We start from the raw sequence: 12,257 nt of genomic DNA on the forward strand, positions 1-12,257 counted from the left end.
TCTCTTACCTCAGATCCTACATCTGTAAAATGGGGATATTTACAGTGCCTAGCTCGGGAGGTTGTGATGAGGGCTTAATGGATGAATGTACAACTAAACCTTGGCATGTGGTTAGTGATCAATAAATGTTAGCTTGTGAGTCAGGATATTTGCCTGAGTTGTTCCCTGCCCTATTCCTAGCACCTACATTTGCACCTGAACACAGTTAATTGTGTGATAAATATTTATTGAATGACTTAAGGAAATATTATTATATGAATTATTACATCCACTCTTTTACTTCTCCCTTCCCAGAGGTTTCAGGTCATAGGTGTGCCCATGGACAGATCCTCCTAAAAGTTCCTAAAAGCATGTAAACAGAGAATGCTAATGGAATTCATAGGCCCTATTTCAAAGGAGCCTGCTGTTCAGAATATATTATCTTTATTTAGCATTTATATTACACTTTTACATTTTCAAAGCCCTTTTCCGTTTTTTAACTAAATATTTGTTATAACATTCCTATCTTATCTTTCATAAGGGAGGTAACTGAGGCATGGTTCCAATCATTAATACCTATATCGGGAATAAAATTCATCACAGAAATACAGTAAGTGTAACTTACATAAATACTGTAAGTATATAAAGAAAAAAAAATCTGGAACATTACTTTGTTCGTGTAGAATGCCGAATGGAATGTCAGCCTTCGAGAAGAAGACAATCTGTTACTTTAAATTATACTAGCTATGCCTTTCACTTGGTTCTATTTCAGAAACTAGAATCAATAGAAAAAACTGAGGTTTCTCAATGGATTTGAAGACTTTAAGGAATAAAATTTTGAAATTCAATAGTGAAACTTTTCACCACATCTCAGTAATTTCCCAATCTTTTTCTATGAAAACTTCTTCAAGAAAGCAGTTCGTGCCTCATGTCAGTGTACTGGGGGTTTCTGTATGTATGCCCTTAGAATTTGTAGACAGTGAAGTATGAAAGGGTAAAAATCAGTATATTGTTGATGAAATCAGTCAAGAGTAATCTAGTTCCGGGAGATTTGGAAAATGCCCAAATCCAATCCGGTGTCCCTACTGAGATTCAAGAAAGTTTGAAAATGTATTGGACTGAAAAGAGATACTGAGTTTTGGTTACCAGTCTAGCTGATTGACTTCACTGGAGATTAAAACAATCCTAACGCAGAGGAGCCCTCGATAAAGCTGGATAATCCGTTTCTTTGACTCTAGCTAACTTCCTCTTCCAAGCCTAACCAGCTGTTTACAAATCTCAAGGCCAGACTCCATGCCAGGTGTCTTCTATTCCAAGGTGAGCTCCTTCAGCTCTTCCCTTCAGTTCCAAATCTCTTTCCCTCTTCCATCTCCAGGGGAAAATATCCCAATTTCTTCCCCAGGCTGTCACTCTCACTGTGTTCTTGATCACACTCTCTCTGTCTTCTTCCATAAATTTTCATTATTCTCCCAATGTTTACGGTTCGTTATTCGCCACTGGCTTTTTTCACAGCCAAAAAAATATGCTCACATCTTCCCAGTCCTAAAAAAGAAAACTTTTTGTAAGTTCTACATCCCTTCACATATTGTACCATAATTTCTCCTTTCTTTTGCTGCCCAAACCCCTTGAACAAGCAGTTTACACTCAACTTCTCAGTTTCCCCATGTCCGATTCATTCTTCAGTCCACAGACATTACTGAACAGGCTTTCTTCTTTGTAAAGTCTCCAGTGACTTCCCAAAATGTCAAATCTAGTGGCCACAGTCCACTTCCTATTTATGATTCTTGAAGCATTTGACAGTGTTGACTAATCCCTTCTTTGAAATTGTCTTCTCACGTAACCTCTTTGTCAATTCACTTTTCTGGTTGTTCTTCCGTCCCTTGGACAAAATCCCTCTTGCTCTTCCCACCTGAAAAATGAGTCTTCTGGAATAAAGTTCTGGTCATCCCCTCTGTTTTTACACTCTCTCATGCTCGTGTTGTCTCTCAGAATCACTGACTTATCTTTTTCTAAAGAACTCCTGGATGATACTTTTGTTCATGAGCATTCTATAGAGCTTCAGACCTACATGTCCAAATTTCTTGAGCCATTCCATGTGGATCTTCTATGTGTCTGAAGACAATGGCATAATGCGGTGGTTTAAAACAAACAAACAGGAGTTCCCGTCGTGGCGCAGTGGTTAACAAACCCGACTAGGAACCATGAGGTTGTGGGTTCGGTCCCTGCCCTTGCTCAGTGGGTTAACGATCCGGCGTTGCCGTGAGCTGTGGTGTAGGTTGCAGACGAGGCTCGGATCCCGCGTTGCTGTGGCTCTGGTGTAGGCCAGTGGCTACAGCTCTGATTTGACCCCTAGCCTGGGAACCTCCATATGCCGCGGGAGCGGCCCAAAGAAATAGCAAAAAGACAAAAACAAACAAACAAACAAAAAAAGCTTTGGAGTTCCCATTGTGGTGCAGCAGAAACAAACCTGACTGGTAACCATGAGGATACAGGTTCAATCCCTGGCCTTGCTCAGCAGGTTAAGGGTTCAGTGTTGCTATGAGCTGTAGTGTAGGTCACAGACGTGGGTCAGATCCTGTGTGGCTGTGGCTGTGGCTGTTGCTGGCAGCTGAAGCTCTGATTCGACCCCTAGCCTGGGAACCTACATATGCCACGTGTGTGGCCCTAATAAACAAAACAAAAATAAAACAAAACAAAACAACAAAAAAAAAACCAACAACCTTTGGGGTTAGACCTCTGTTGGAATCCCACTTCCATTACTTACCTAGATATTAGTAACTTAATCTAACTAAACTGAGTTTCCCCCCATATTCAGTAATATCTCCTGCACTGGCCATTATCAAGATTAAAGGGTGCGGGGAGTTCCCGTCGTGGCTCAGTAGTTAACAAATCTGACTAGGAACCATGAGGTTGTGGGTTCGATCCCTGGCCTCACTCAGTGGATTAAGGATCTGGCGTTGCTGTGAGCTGTGATGTAGGTTGTAGACATGGCTTGGATCCCGAGTTGCTGTGGCTCTGGTGTAGGTCGGCAGCAACAGCTCTGATTCAACCCCTAGCCTGGGAACCTCCATATGCTGAGGGAGCAGCCCTAGAAAAGGCAAAAACAAGATGACAAAAAAAAAAAAAAAAAAAAAAAAGATTAAAGGTGTATGTAAGGTAGCTAACACATAAGAGCTTAATGAATGGTAAATATTGTTTTTTTCCTGTTCTTCCTTCTTCATTATTATCCATTTCAATTTACAGTGTTTCCATGTTCTAAGTCACTGATTTAACTACAACTTCCTTTTGCTGCCACCCACATCCAGTTGGTCACCAGATCCGATTGATCGTTCCTCTATAATATCTCTCCTCTAATCCTTCCTTCCCTTTCACTATTTCCTCTGCCACTGCCCAGCTTCATCTCCTGCCAGGCTTATTACCCTGTGTTTCTAACTACATCCTTGTCATGACAATCATCTTCCTCCAGCAGAGAGTTGGTAATGTTACTCCCCTGCTCCAAATCCTTAAATGATTCCCCAGAACTTTAGGAAAAAAACCGTATCTCCTTGGTAGGTACTTAGTGCCCTTCAAGCACTGGAACAAACTGACCTTTCGGTCTTCAGCCAGTACACCCCACAAACCCATGAGTAAGCCAAGCCAAGCAAACCCAATGCATTGTCACCTGTCTCTGCTTTTGTTCATGTTATTTCCTAGGCTTGAAAGGCCCTCTCTCTGCCCCAACTTGACCTATCCAAATTTCTGCCTCATTCAAAGAGATATTTGTACACCCTTGTTTCTAGCTGCATATTCACAATAGCCAAAAGGTGGAAAGAGCGCATGTGGCCATCAACAGATATACAGATAAACAAAATGTGGCATATACATATAATGGAATATTATTTAGCCTTATTTTATTTATTTATTTATTTATTTCTCAATGAATTTATTACATTTATATTTGTACAATGATCATCATAATCCAATTTTATAAGATTTCCATCCCACAACCCCAGTGCATCCCCTACCCCCACAACTGTCTCCTTTGGAAACCATAAGTTTTTCAAAGTCTGTGAGTCAGTATCTGTTCTGTAAAGAAGTTCTGTCAGCCCTTTTTTCAGATTCCACATATCAGTGAAAGCCTTTAATGTTGGTGTCTCATTGTATGGCTGACTTCTCTGAGCATGATAATTTCTAGGTCCATCCATGTTGCTAAAAATGCCAGTATTTCATTCCTTTTAATGGCTGAGTAATATTCCATTGTGTGTATGTACGACCTCTTCTTGATCCACTCCTCTGTCGATGGACATTTAGGTTGTTTCCATGTCTTGGCTATCGAAAATAGTGCTGCAATGAACATTGGAGTACATGTGTCTTTTCGAGTCATGGTTTTCTCTGGATAGATGCCCAGGAGTGGGATTGCTGAATCAAATGGTAGTTCTATTTTTAGTTTTCTGAGGAATCTCTGTGGTTGCAGCAATTTACAATCCCACCAACAGTGTAATAGGGTTCCCTTTTCTCCACACCCTCTCCAGCATTTATTGTTTGTAGACTTTTTAATGAAGGCCATTCTGGCTCTTAGTGGTTTTGATTTTCATTTCTCTAACAATGAGTGATGTTGAATGTTGAACATCTTTTCATGTGTTTTTTGGCCATCTGTATGTCTTCCTTGGAGAATTGTCTTTTCAGATCTTCTGCCCTTTTTTTTTTTTTTTTTGCTATTTCTTTGGGCCGCTTCTGTGGCATATGGAGGTTCCCAGGCTAGGGGTTGGGAACTGTAGCCGCCGGCCTACGCCAGAGCCACAGCAACGCAGGATCCGAGCCGCGTCTGTAACCTACACCACAGCTCACGACAACACCGGATCGTTAACCCACTGAGCAAGGGCAGGGACCGAACCCGCAACCTCATGGTTCCTAGTTGGATTCGCTAACCACTGCGCCACAACGGGAACTCCTCTTCTGCCCATTTTTTGATGGGGTTGTTTGTTTTTTGTTTGTTTGTTTGTTTGTTTGTTTGTTTTTGTATTGAGCTTCAGGAGGTGTTTATAAATTTTGGAGATCAATCCCTTGTCAGTCGAATCATTTGCAAATATTTTCTCCCATTCTGCAGCTTGTCTTTTCTATTTAGCCTTATTTTAAAAAAGGAAATTCTGACACATGCTATAACACAGGTGAACCTTGAATACATTATGCTAAGTGAAATTAGCTAGTCACAAAAGGACAAATATTGTAGGATTACACTTTTAGCAGTCAAATTTATAGAGACTGAAAGCCAAATCAAGGACTACGGGTTTGGTGGGGGATTTGGGAGTTATCATTTAATGGGTACAGAGTTTCAGTTTTGTAAGATGAAAAAAGCTCTGGAGATGAATGGTAGTGATAGTTTTTTGGGTTTTTTGTTTTTTGTTTTTTTGTTTTTTTGGCAGCAACGCAGATGTAGTCAATGCCAACAGTACATTTTAAAATGAGTAAGGAGTTCCCGTCGTGGCTCAGTGGGTTAGTAACCCAACATAGTGTCCATGAGGACTCGGGTTTGATCCCTGGCCTTGCTCAGCAGGTTAAGGATCCAGCATTGCTGCAAACTGCAGTGCAGGTTGTAGATGCGGCTCTAATCTGGTGTTGCTGTGGCTGTGGTGTAGGCCTGCAGCTGCAGCTCCGATTCCACTCTTAGCCTGGGAACTTCCATCTGCCACAGATAGGGCCATAAAAAAAAAAGAAAAAATGGTTAAAATGGTCAATTTTATATTACGTATATTTTACCACAACTAAAAATTTCCCCTAACTCATCTTAAGTTATATATATATATTAAGTACAATGGACTATGCTAGGCATTGGGAATACAAACAAATAAACAGATACTTAATAAAGTGCTGCCTATCCCGAGGGGCATATAATTGAGAAGGGCTCACATTCTTCCTCTGCCGTGAAAAACTCCAGGTAATTACACTTGAAATTTAACGCTTTCTTCTGTCTCTGTATCTATTTTAGCACTTGTCACATCCTGCTCTATATCGTATCTGGTCCTTGTAAAGGTCTGTCTCTCTTTTGAGACAATACATACCCTAAGGTCAGGAGCTCTCTTATCTATTCATTTTTTTTAAATCTATCATAGCACTTAATACAGTTCATTGCACATAATGGGGGCTCAATAAATACGTGTTGAGTAGAACAGAATGGAATTGGAGTTCAATTCAGTCATCAGTGATGTTTCAGGCTGAAAATGACATCACCTCACAGACAGGCCTTCCTCAGAACAGGTATACTGACCACGACACACAAAGATCCAAGGAGAGCCCACCTCTATTACACGATGACATCGCCCAGTACCAGATACAGCTGTTCTGGATTCTATTTATCATCCTCCGTAAAAGGGCTATCATCAGTATATCTGAATGAGTTTTCTAAAATTTCAAATTGAAAGCCATGACGTACACATAGATGAAGGTGCTTAGGCGCGGTTGGGCATATTTACCGTCAGAGCTGGGAGCCAACCATTAAGAGTTTTGTGAGAAGGCTTAGCCACTAACATTTAGTTTCCCTTCGTGACCCACTGGAGTTTGGAGGAGCCCATCTGACAGCAGATTCGGTTTTGAGTATACGGCCATCATCAGCACCAAGAGCATTTAGGAATCTATCACCTTCTATCATCTGATAACCCTTTCATTATAAGTCATCCAGGTGGCCTCAGACACTTAAGCTTATTTTCCTGGGTGCTGGAAAATTTTTCCCTCATCAGGATGGGATTTCTGTTTTCATCTTCGGGAGCAGAGTTCTTGGGTTTATTGTCTAGAAGAGACTTAGCCCCCCTGGTACTTAATAATTATGCTTAATAATTTGCCGAGTAATTACTGTGTGCCAAGAGCTGCGCCGGGCACTTTCCTTATATTATCTTATGTCTTCTTGACAACCCTATGAGGTAGCAAAGGGCCTTTCTTTTTGTGTGTGCGTGACAACCTGAGATTCTTTTCCTCGTCTTTCATTGATGGCACCAACACTCCCATGAGGGACCTTGCAGGCTCGTTCCACGTGGTCGTGGGTGGCCTGTCAAGTCCACAGCTTCCTAACATCAAGGAATGGGTGGGTAATGGAGATGAGGCCAATTAGGCCCAATAGGGAGTACTGATTATTAATTCATGGGCCAAGTGGCAAGAGCAGCTTTTCAAAGGGCACTTCCCAAATTCCTGAATGGTATCGTCAGAGTAGCCCTGGTGTCTCTTATCCCAAGGCATGATCATTTAGCTTTTCCTTCAATTTTTTTTTTTTTTTTTTTGCTTTGCTTTTTTTAGGGTGGCACCCACAGTCTATGGACGTTCCAGGCTAGGGGTCGAATCAGAGCTACAACTGCCAGCCTATGACACAGCCACAGCAACACAGGATCCAAGCCGCATCTGTGACCTACACCACAGCTCATGGCAGTGCTGGATCCTTTAACGCACAGGGCCAGGGATCCAACACACATCCTCATGGATACTAGTCAGATTTGTTGTCACTGAGCCACAATAGGAACTCCCTCCTTCAACTTTTTGGCATACTAAGTTTTATTCCAAAAACTCTGCTTTTTTAAAAAATTTTTATTTTAATTAATTAATTTATTTATTTAGTCTTTTTGCCATTTCTTGGTCCGCTCTTGTGGCATATGGGGAGGTTCCCAGGCTAGGGGTCAAATCGGAGCCATAGACACTGGCCTAAGCCAGAACCACAGCAATGCGGGATCCGAGCCGTGTCTGCAACCTACACCACAGCTCACAACACCGGATCCCTAACCCACTGAGCAAGGCCAGGGATCGAACCTGCAACCTCATGGTTCCTAGTCGGATTCGTTAACCACTGAGCCACAACAGGAACTCCGAACTCTGCTTTTTAAAAAAAATAAAAATAAAAAAAATCTAATTTTAGGCAGAATCAGTTGTTGGTAACCTAAAAATCTTTCTGATAAGGTAGTATGTTTGTTTTTTATTTCTATGTAACATTCGACCACACATGTAGCTGCTGAAAACAACACATGTTTATGATGTCACAGTGTCTTTGGGTCAGGGCTCTGGGCATAGTTCAACAGGGTCCTAGGCTCAGGGTCTCACAGGCTGCAGTCAAGGTGTCAGTCAGGGCTAAGTGCTCCTCGGAGGTCTGGAGACCTCTTCCAAGCTGAGCTGTCGGAATTCTGCTCCTTGTGGTGATAGGACGGAGCTCCCTTCTTCTTGCTGGTCCTCTGCTGGAGCTGCCTGTCAGCTCCTAGAGGCCCCTGTGGTTCCGCTGTATTCATAGGCCTCTCACGACAAGACGGTTTGCTTCTTCAATCCTGGCAGCAAAATCTCTCTCACTTTGCATGGCTCCCTTCAGGGAGGCCCTGGACCCTCCATTAAAAGGCTTACCTGATTAAGTCAGGTCCACCCAGGATAATCTCCTGCTTGATTAACTCAAAGTCCAATGCTTAAGACCTTAATTACATCTGAAAAATCCCTTCTCTCTTGTCACAGAACAATATAGAGTAAAATGCCATCACAGGTCCTCCGACAGTCAAGGAGAGGTGACTGGACAGAGAGCACACACCAGTTGAGGGGGAACTTGGGGGCCAGCTTATAATTCTCCTTAACACAGATAGCTACTCTTATGATCCCCAATTTACAGAAAAATAAGGGTTCAAAAGGTAAGTTGTTGGCCCAAATGACAAACTTCTAAACGTTAATGTCAAGATTTGAACTAGCAGAGAACCCTACCAGTGTTCTGTGATAATCTGTGTGGGAAAAGAATCAGAGAGAATGGATATGTGTATATGTATGACTCGGTCACTTTGTTGTACAGCAGAAATTATCACAGCCTTGTAAATGAACTATATTTCAATAAAACTAAAAAAAGGGAAAAAAAGATTTTGAACTAGACCTATGGCTATGGGCAGTGTTTGAGTTCAGTCATGATATTCTTTTTTTTTTTTTTTTTGGTCCTTTTTTAGGGCCGCACCCGTGGCATATGGAGGTTCCCAGGCTAGGGGTCGAATCAGAGCTGTAGCTCCCAACCTACACCATAGCTCACAGCAACACCGGATCCTTAACCCACTGAGCAAGGCCAGGGATCAAACCCCCAACCTCTTGGTTCCTAGTCAGATTCATTTCCCCTGCACCATCATAGGAACTCCCCAGTCATGATATTCTTGAAATGATTTTTATTTCCTTCATCTACATTTTTTTGTACTTGCAGAAACGTTCCTGCATTTTTTAAAGAGTTTGTCTAGCTTCCTCTTTTCTTCTGAATACGCTGGTTCTCTGCATCACATGCCTTTATAGACAACAGGGGCAAGTCACTACAGTGGTACTAAGGCATTTGACAGCATCTACAGAGAAGCATCACCCATGAGCTGCCAGGCCAGATAACAAGAGAAAACCCACGGTGGACCCCAAGAAACCCATGTTCATGAGAAGACATAAGAGCAGTCACAGAAGTATGAGTATATGTGGGAAACCAGTGAAAGAGTGCACAGAAGAGGGAATCCTAACTGGGATGAAAGGATAAGAGAAGTCTTCTCAAAGGAAATGAATTGGATCTTGCCTTATAGCAAGGGAGGAGGTGGCAGGGAACAGGGGAAGAGTCTCCCTGGAGCTGCAGCCTTTCTTCCTTTTTTTTTTTTTTTTTTTTGTCTTTTTGCCATTTCTAGGGCTGCTCCCATGGCACATGGAAGTTCCCAGGCTAGGAGTCTAATCGGAGCTATAACCGCCGGCCTACACCACAGCCACAGCAACTCGGGATCCGAGCCATGTCTGTGACCTAAACCATAGCTCACAGAAACGCCGGATCCTTAACCCACTGAGCAAGGCCAGGGATCAAACCCGCAACCTCATGGTTCCTAGTCAGATTTGTTAACCACTGCGCCACGACGGGAACTCCTGGAGCTGCAGCCTTTCATGAGTTCCTCCTCACTTGACCCTTCTAAGCTGATACACAGGAAGCCTTTTCAGAATTAAAAGAGGATAATGATACCCCACATCTTGAGATTCTGCTTTCTTTGGTTGACCTAGAGGAGTCTAGAAACCAAGGAAAATAAATCAATGTCCATCAAAATATAGAAAAATAATCTCATACTTAATAATATCACCTAAAGCATGTTTCCACTGGGCTATTAATGTGTATATTATACCCGCTTATTGACTGCTCCTTTTCTTATGCGATTTATCCTATTATTACTTGGAAAATCCATTTTTTTTCTCTTAGGCCCCACGTACCATTGATGGTCAATAAGGTAAACACTGCTAATATCACTAGGGAAGGTACAGAAAACAGAGGAGAAAACAGTATGCTAAATCATCTCAAACCATAATATATCTACACCAAAAATACTCTGTGTATTTGTTTTGCTAGAAATTTTATATGAAACAATAGAAGAAATGATGTGAAAAATAGGGATGTTTTTGCTAGGATATTTCAGTTTCTGAAATTTGTCCTTCTTTTTTTTTTTTCTTTTTTTTTTGGTCTTTTTGCCATTTCTTGGGCCACTCCCCGCGGCATATGGAGGTTCCCAGGCTAGGGGTCGAATCGGAGCTGTAGCCACCGGCCTACACCAGAACCACAGCAATGCGGGATCCGAGCTGTGTCTGCAACCTACACCACAGCTCACGGCAACGCTGGATTGTTGACCCACTGAGCAAGGCCAGGGACCGAACCCGCAACCTCATGGTTCCTAGTCGGATTCGTTAACCACTGTGCCACGACAGGAACTCCTGTCCTTCTATTTATCCAACAAATATTTATGGAGTACCTACTATATTCCAGGCATTATGCTAGGTTCTGGGAATAAAACACACTGAATGAAACACATACCATCACTCTCCTTAGGATATTAAATCTAGTGGAGATGTTATCAATAAATAGGCAATTATGATACATCATAATATATGTTAGAGAAAAATTGGTGACAAAAGCACAAAAATAAAGAAAGGGGAGTTCCCATCGTGGCTCAGCAGTAACGAACCAGACTGATATCCTTGAGGACATGGGTTTGACCCCTGACCTTGCTCAGTAAGTCAAGGATCCAGTGTTGCCGTGAGCTGTGGTGTAGGTTTCAGATGTGGCTCGGGTACTGCATTGCTGCGGCTGCGGCGTAGGCTGGCAGCTGCAGCTCCGATTCGACCCATGGTCTGGGAACTTCTATATGCCGTAGGTGCGGCCCTAAGAAAAAAATAAAAATAAAGAAAGAAATATGGTAGAGAAAGTACAAAATGCTATGGGAATAGGAAGGAAAGTAATTTTGTTGAGTTTAAGGGAAACTTCTGAGGTTTTCCAAAAGAGATGGCATTTAAGCTGATATGTGAGGATAGAATGGGAAATACGGGACACCATATAATGAGCAAACGATCAATAAGTACCAAAAAAATTGTGAAGGTTATTTGGGAACAGGGAGGAGGTAACTAAGGACTTTCATTTCTTTAAATTTATCTGAAAATGTTGAGTATAAAAAAAATCCATCCTCTTACACAAAGATGCTTCATTATAGCACTTACCAGTCCATATCTCTGAGCTGCAAGCACTTGCCTGCAACAGCTAGGCAGGAACTCAAGAACTTATCTTGCTTCTCTGCAGCAGTCTTTGCCTGGGATTCATCTTCACTAGGCTCTGAAATCTTGCTTCTGCCATGACAAGCACCGTCTCCTCCTCTGGCCACTGTGAACTTGGAATTTACAAATGCTGGGAACTTGTGTTCATTGGTGCAGCCAGTGCCAGCTGCTTCAGGGCCTCCAGCAAAAGAACAAACTGTTTCAACTATAGACTAAACAAATGCCAAAACTTATAACTTCTCCGAAATTATATCTATGATATAGGACGTTTATGGACAATCAACAATATACTTTATATGTTACATTTGAAATCTTTCTTAATTTTTATTTTTTAAAATCATTTTTTTGCTCCCAAACATGTAAACTGCATACGTGTATGTGTCTACATACCACTGAAATATGCTATATTCAGCTGACCACAATTTACATCTAAAATTGAAGTTTCCAGGCCATAAAACTTGTTCCACAGCGGCCACTTGGGCCACTGCAGTGATAACACTAGATACTTAACCCACTGCACCACAAGGGAACTCCAGATCATTCGCTTAAAAAAAAAAGAAAGAAAGAAAGAAAGAAAGGAGTTCCCATTGTGGCTCAGTGGCTAATGAATCCGCCTAGGAACCATGAGGTTTCGGGTTTGATCCTTGGCCTCACTCAGTGAGTTGAAGATCCAGCGTTGCCATGAGCTACAGTGTAGGTCGCAGAAGCAGCTGAGATCCCAAGTTGCTGTGGCTGTGGCATAGGCCAGCCGCTACAGGTCT

This window comes from Sus scrofa, chromosome 1 (genome assembly GCF_054392235.1).
Source record: "Sus scrofa isolate SSC_HxYL_T2T_F1_AM1 chromosome 1, Sscrofa_HxYL_maternal_Yorkshire_Landrace_v2.0, whole genome shotgun sequence".
Lineage (NCBI taxonomy): Eukaryota > Metazoa > Chordata > Mammalia > Artiodactyla > Suidae > Sus > Sus scrofa.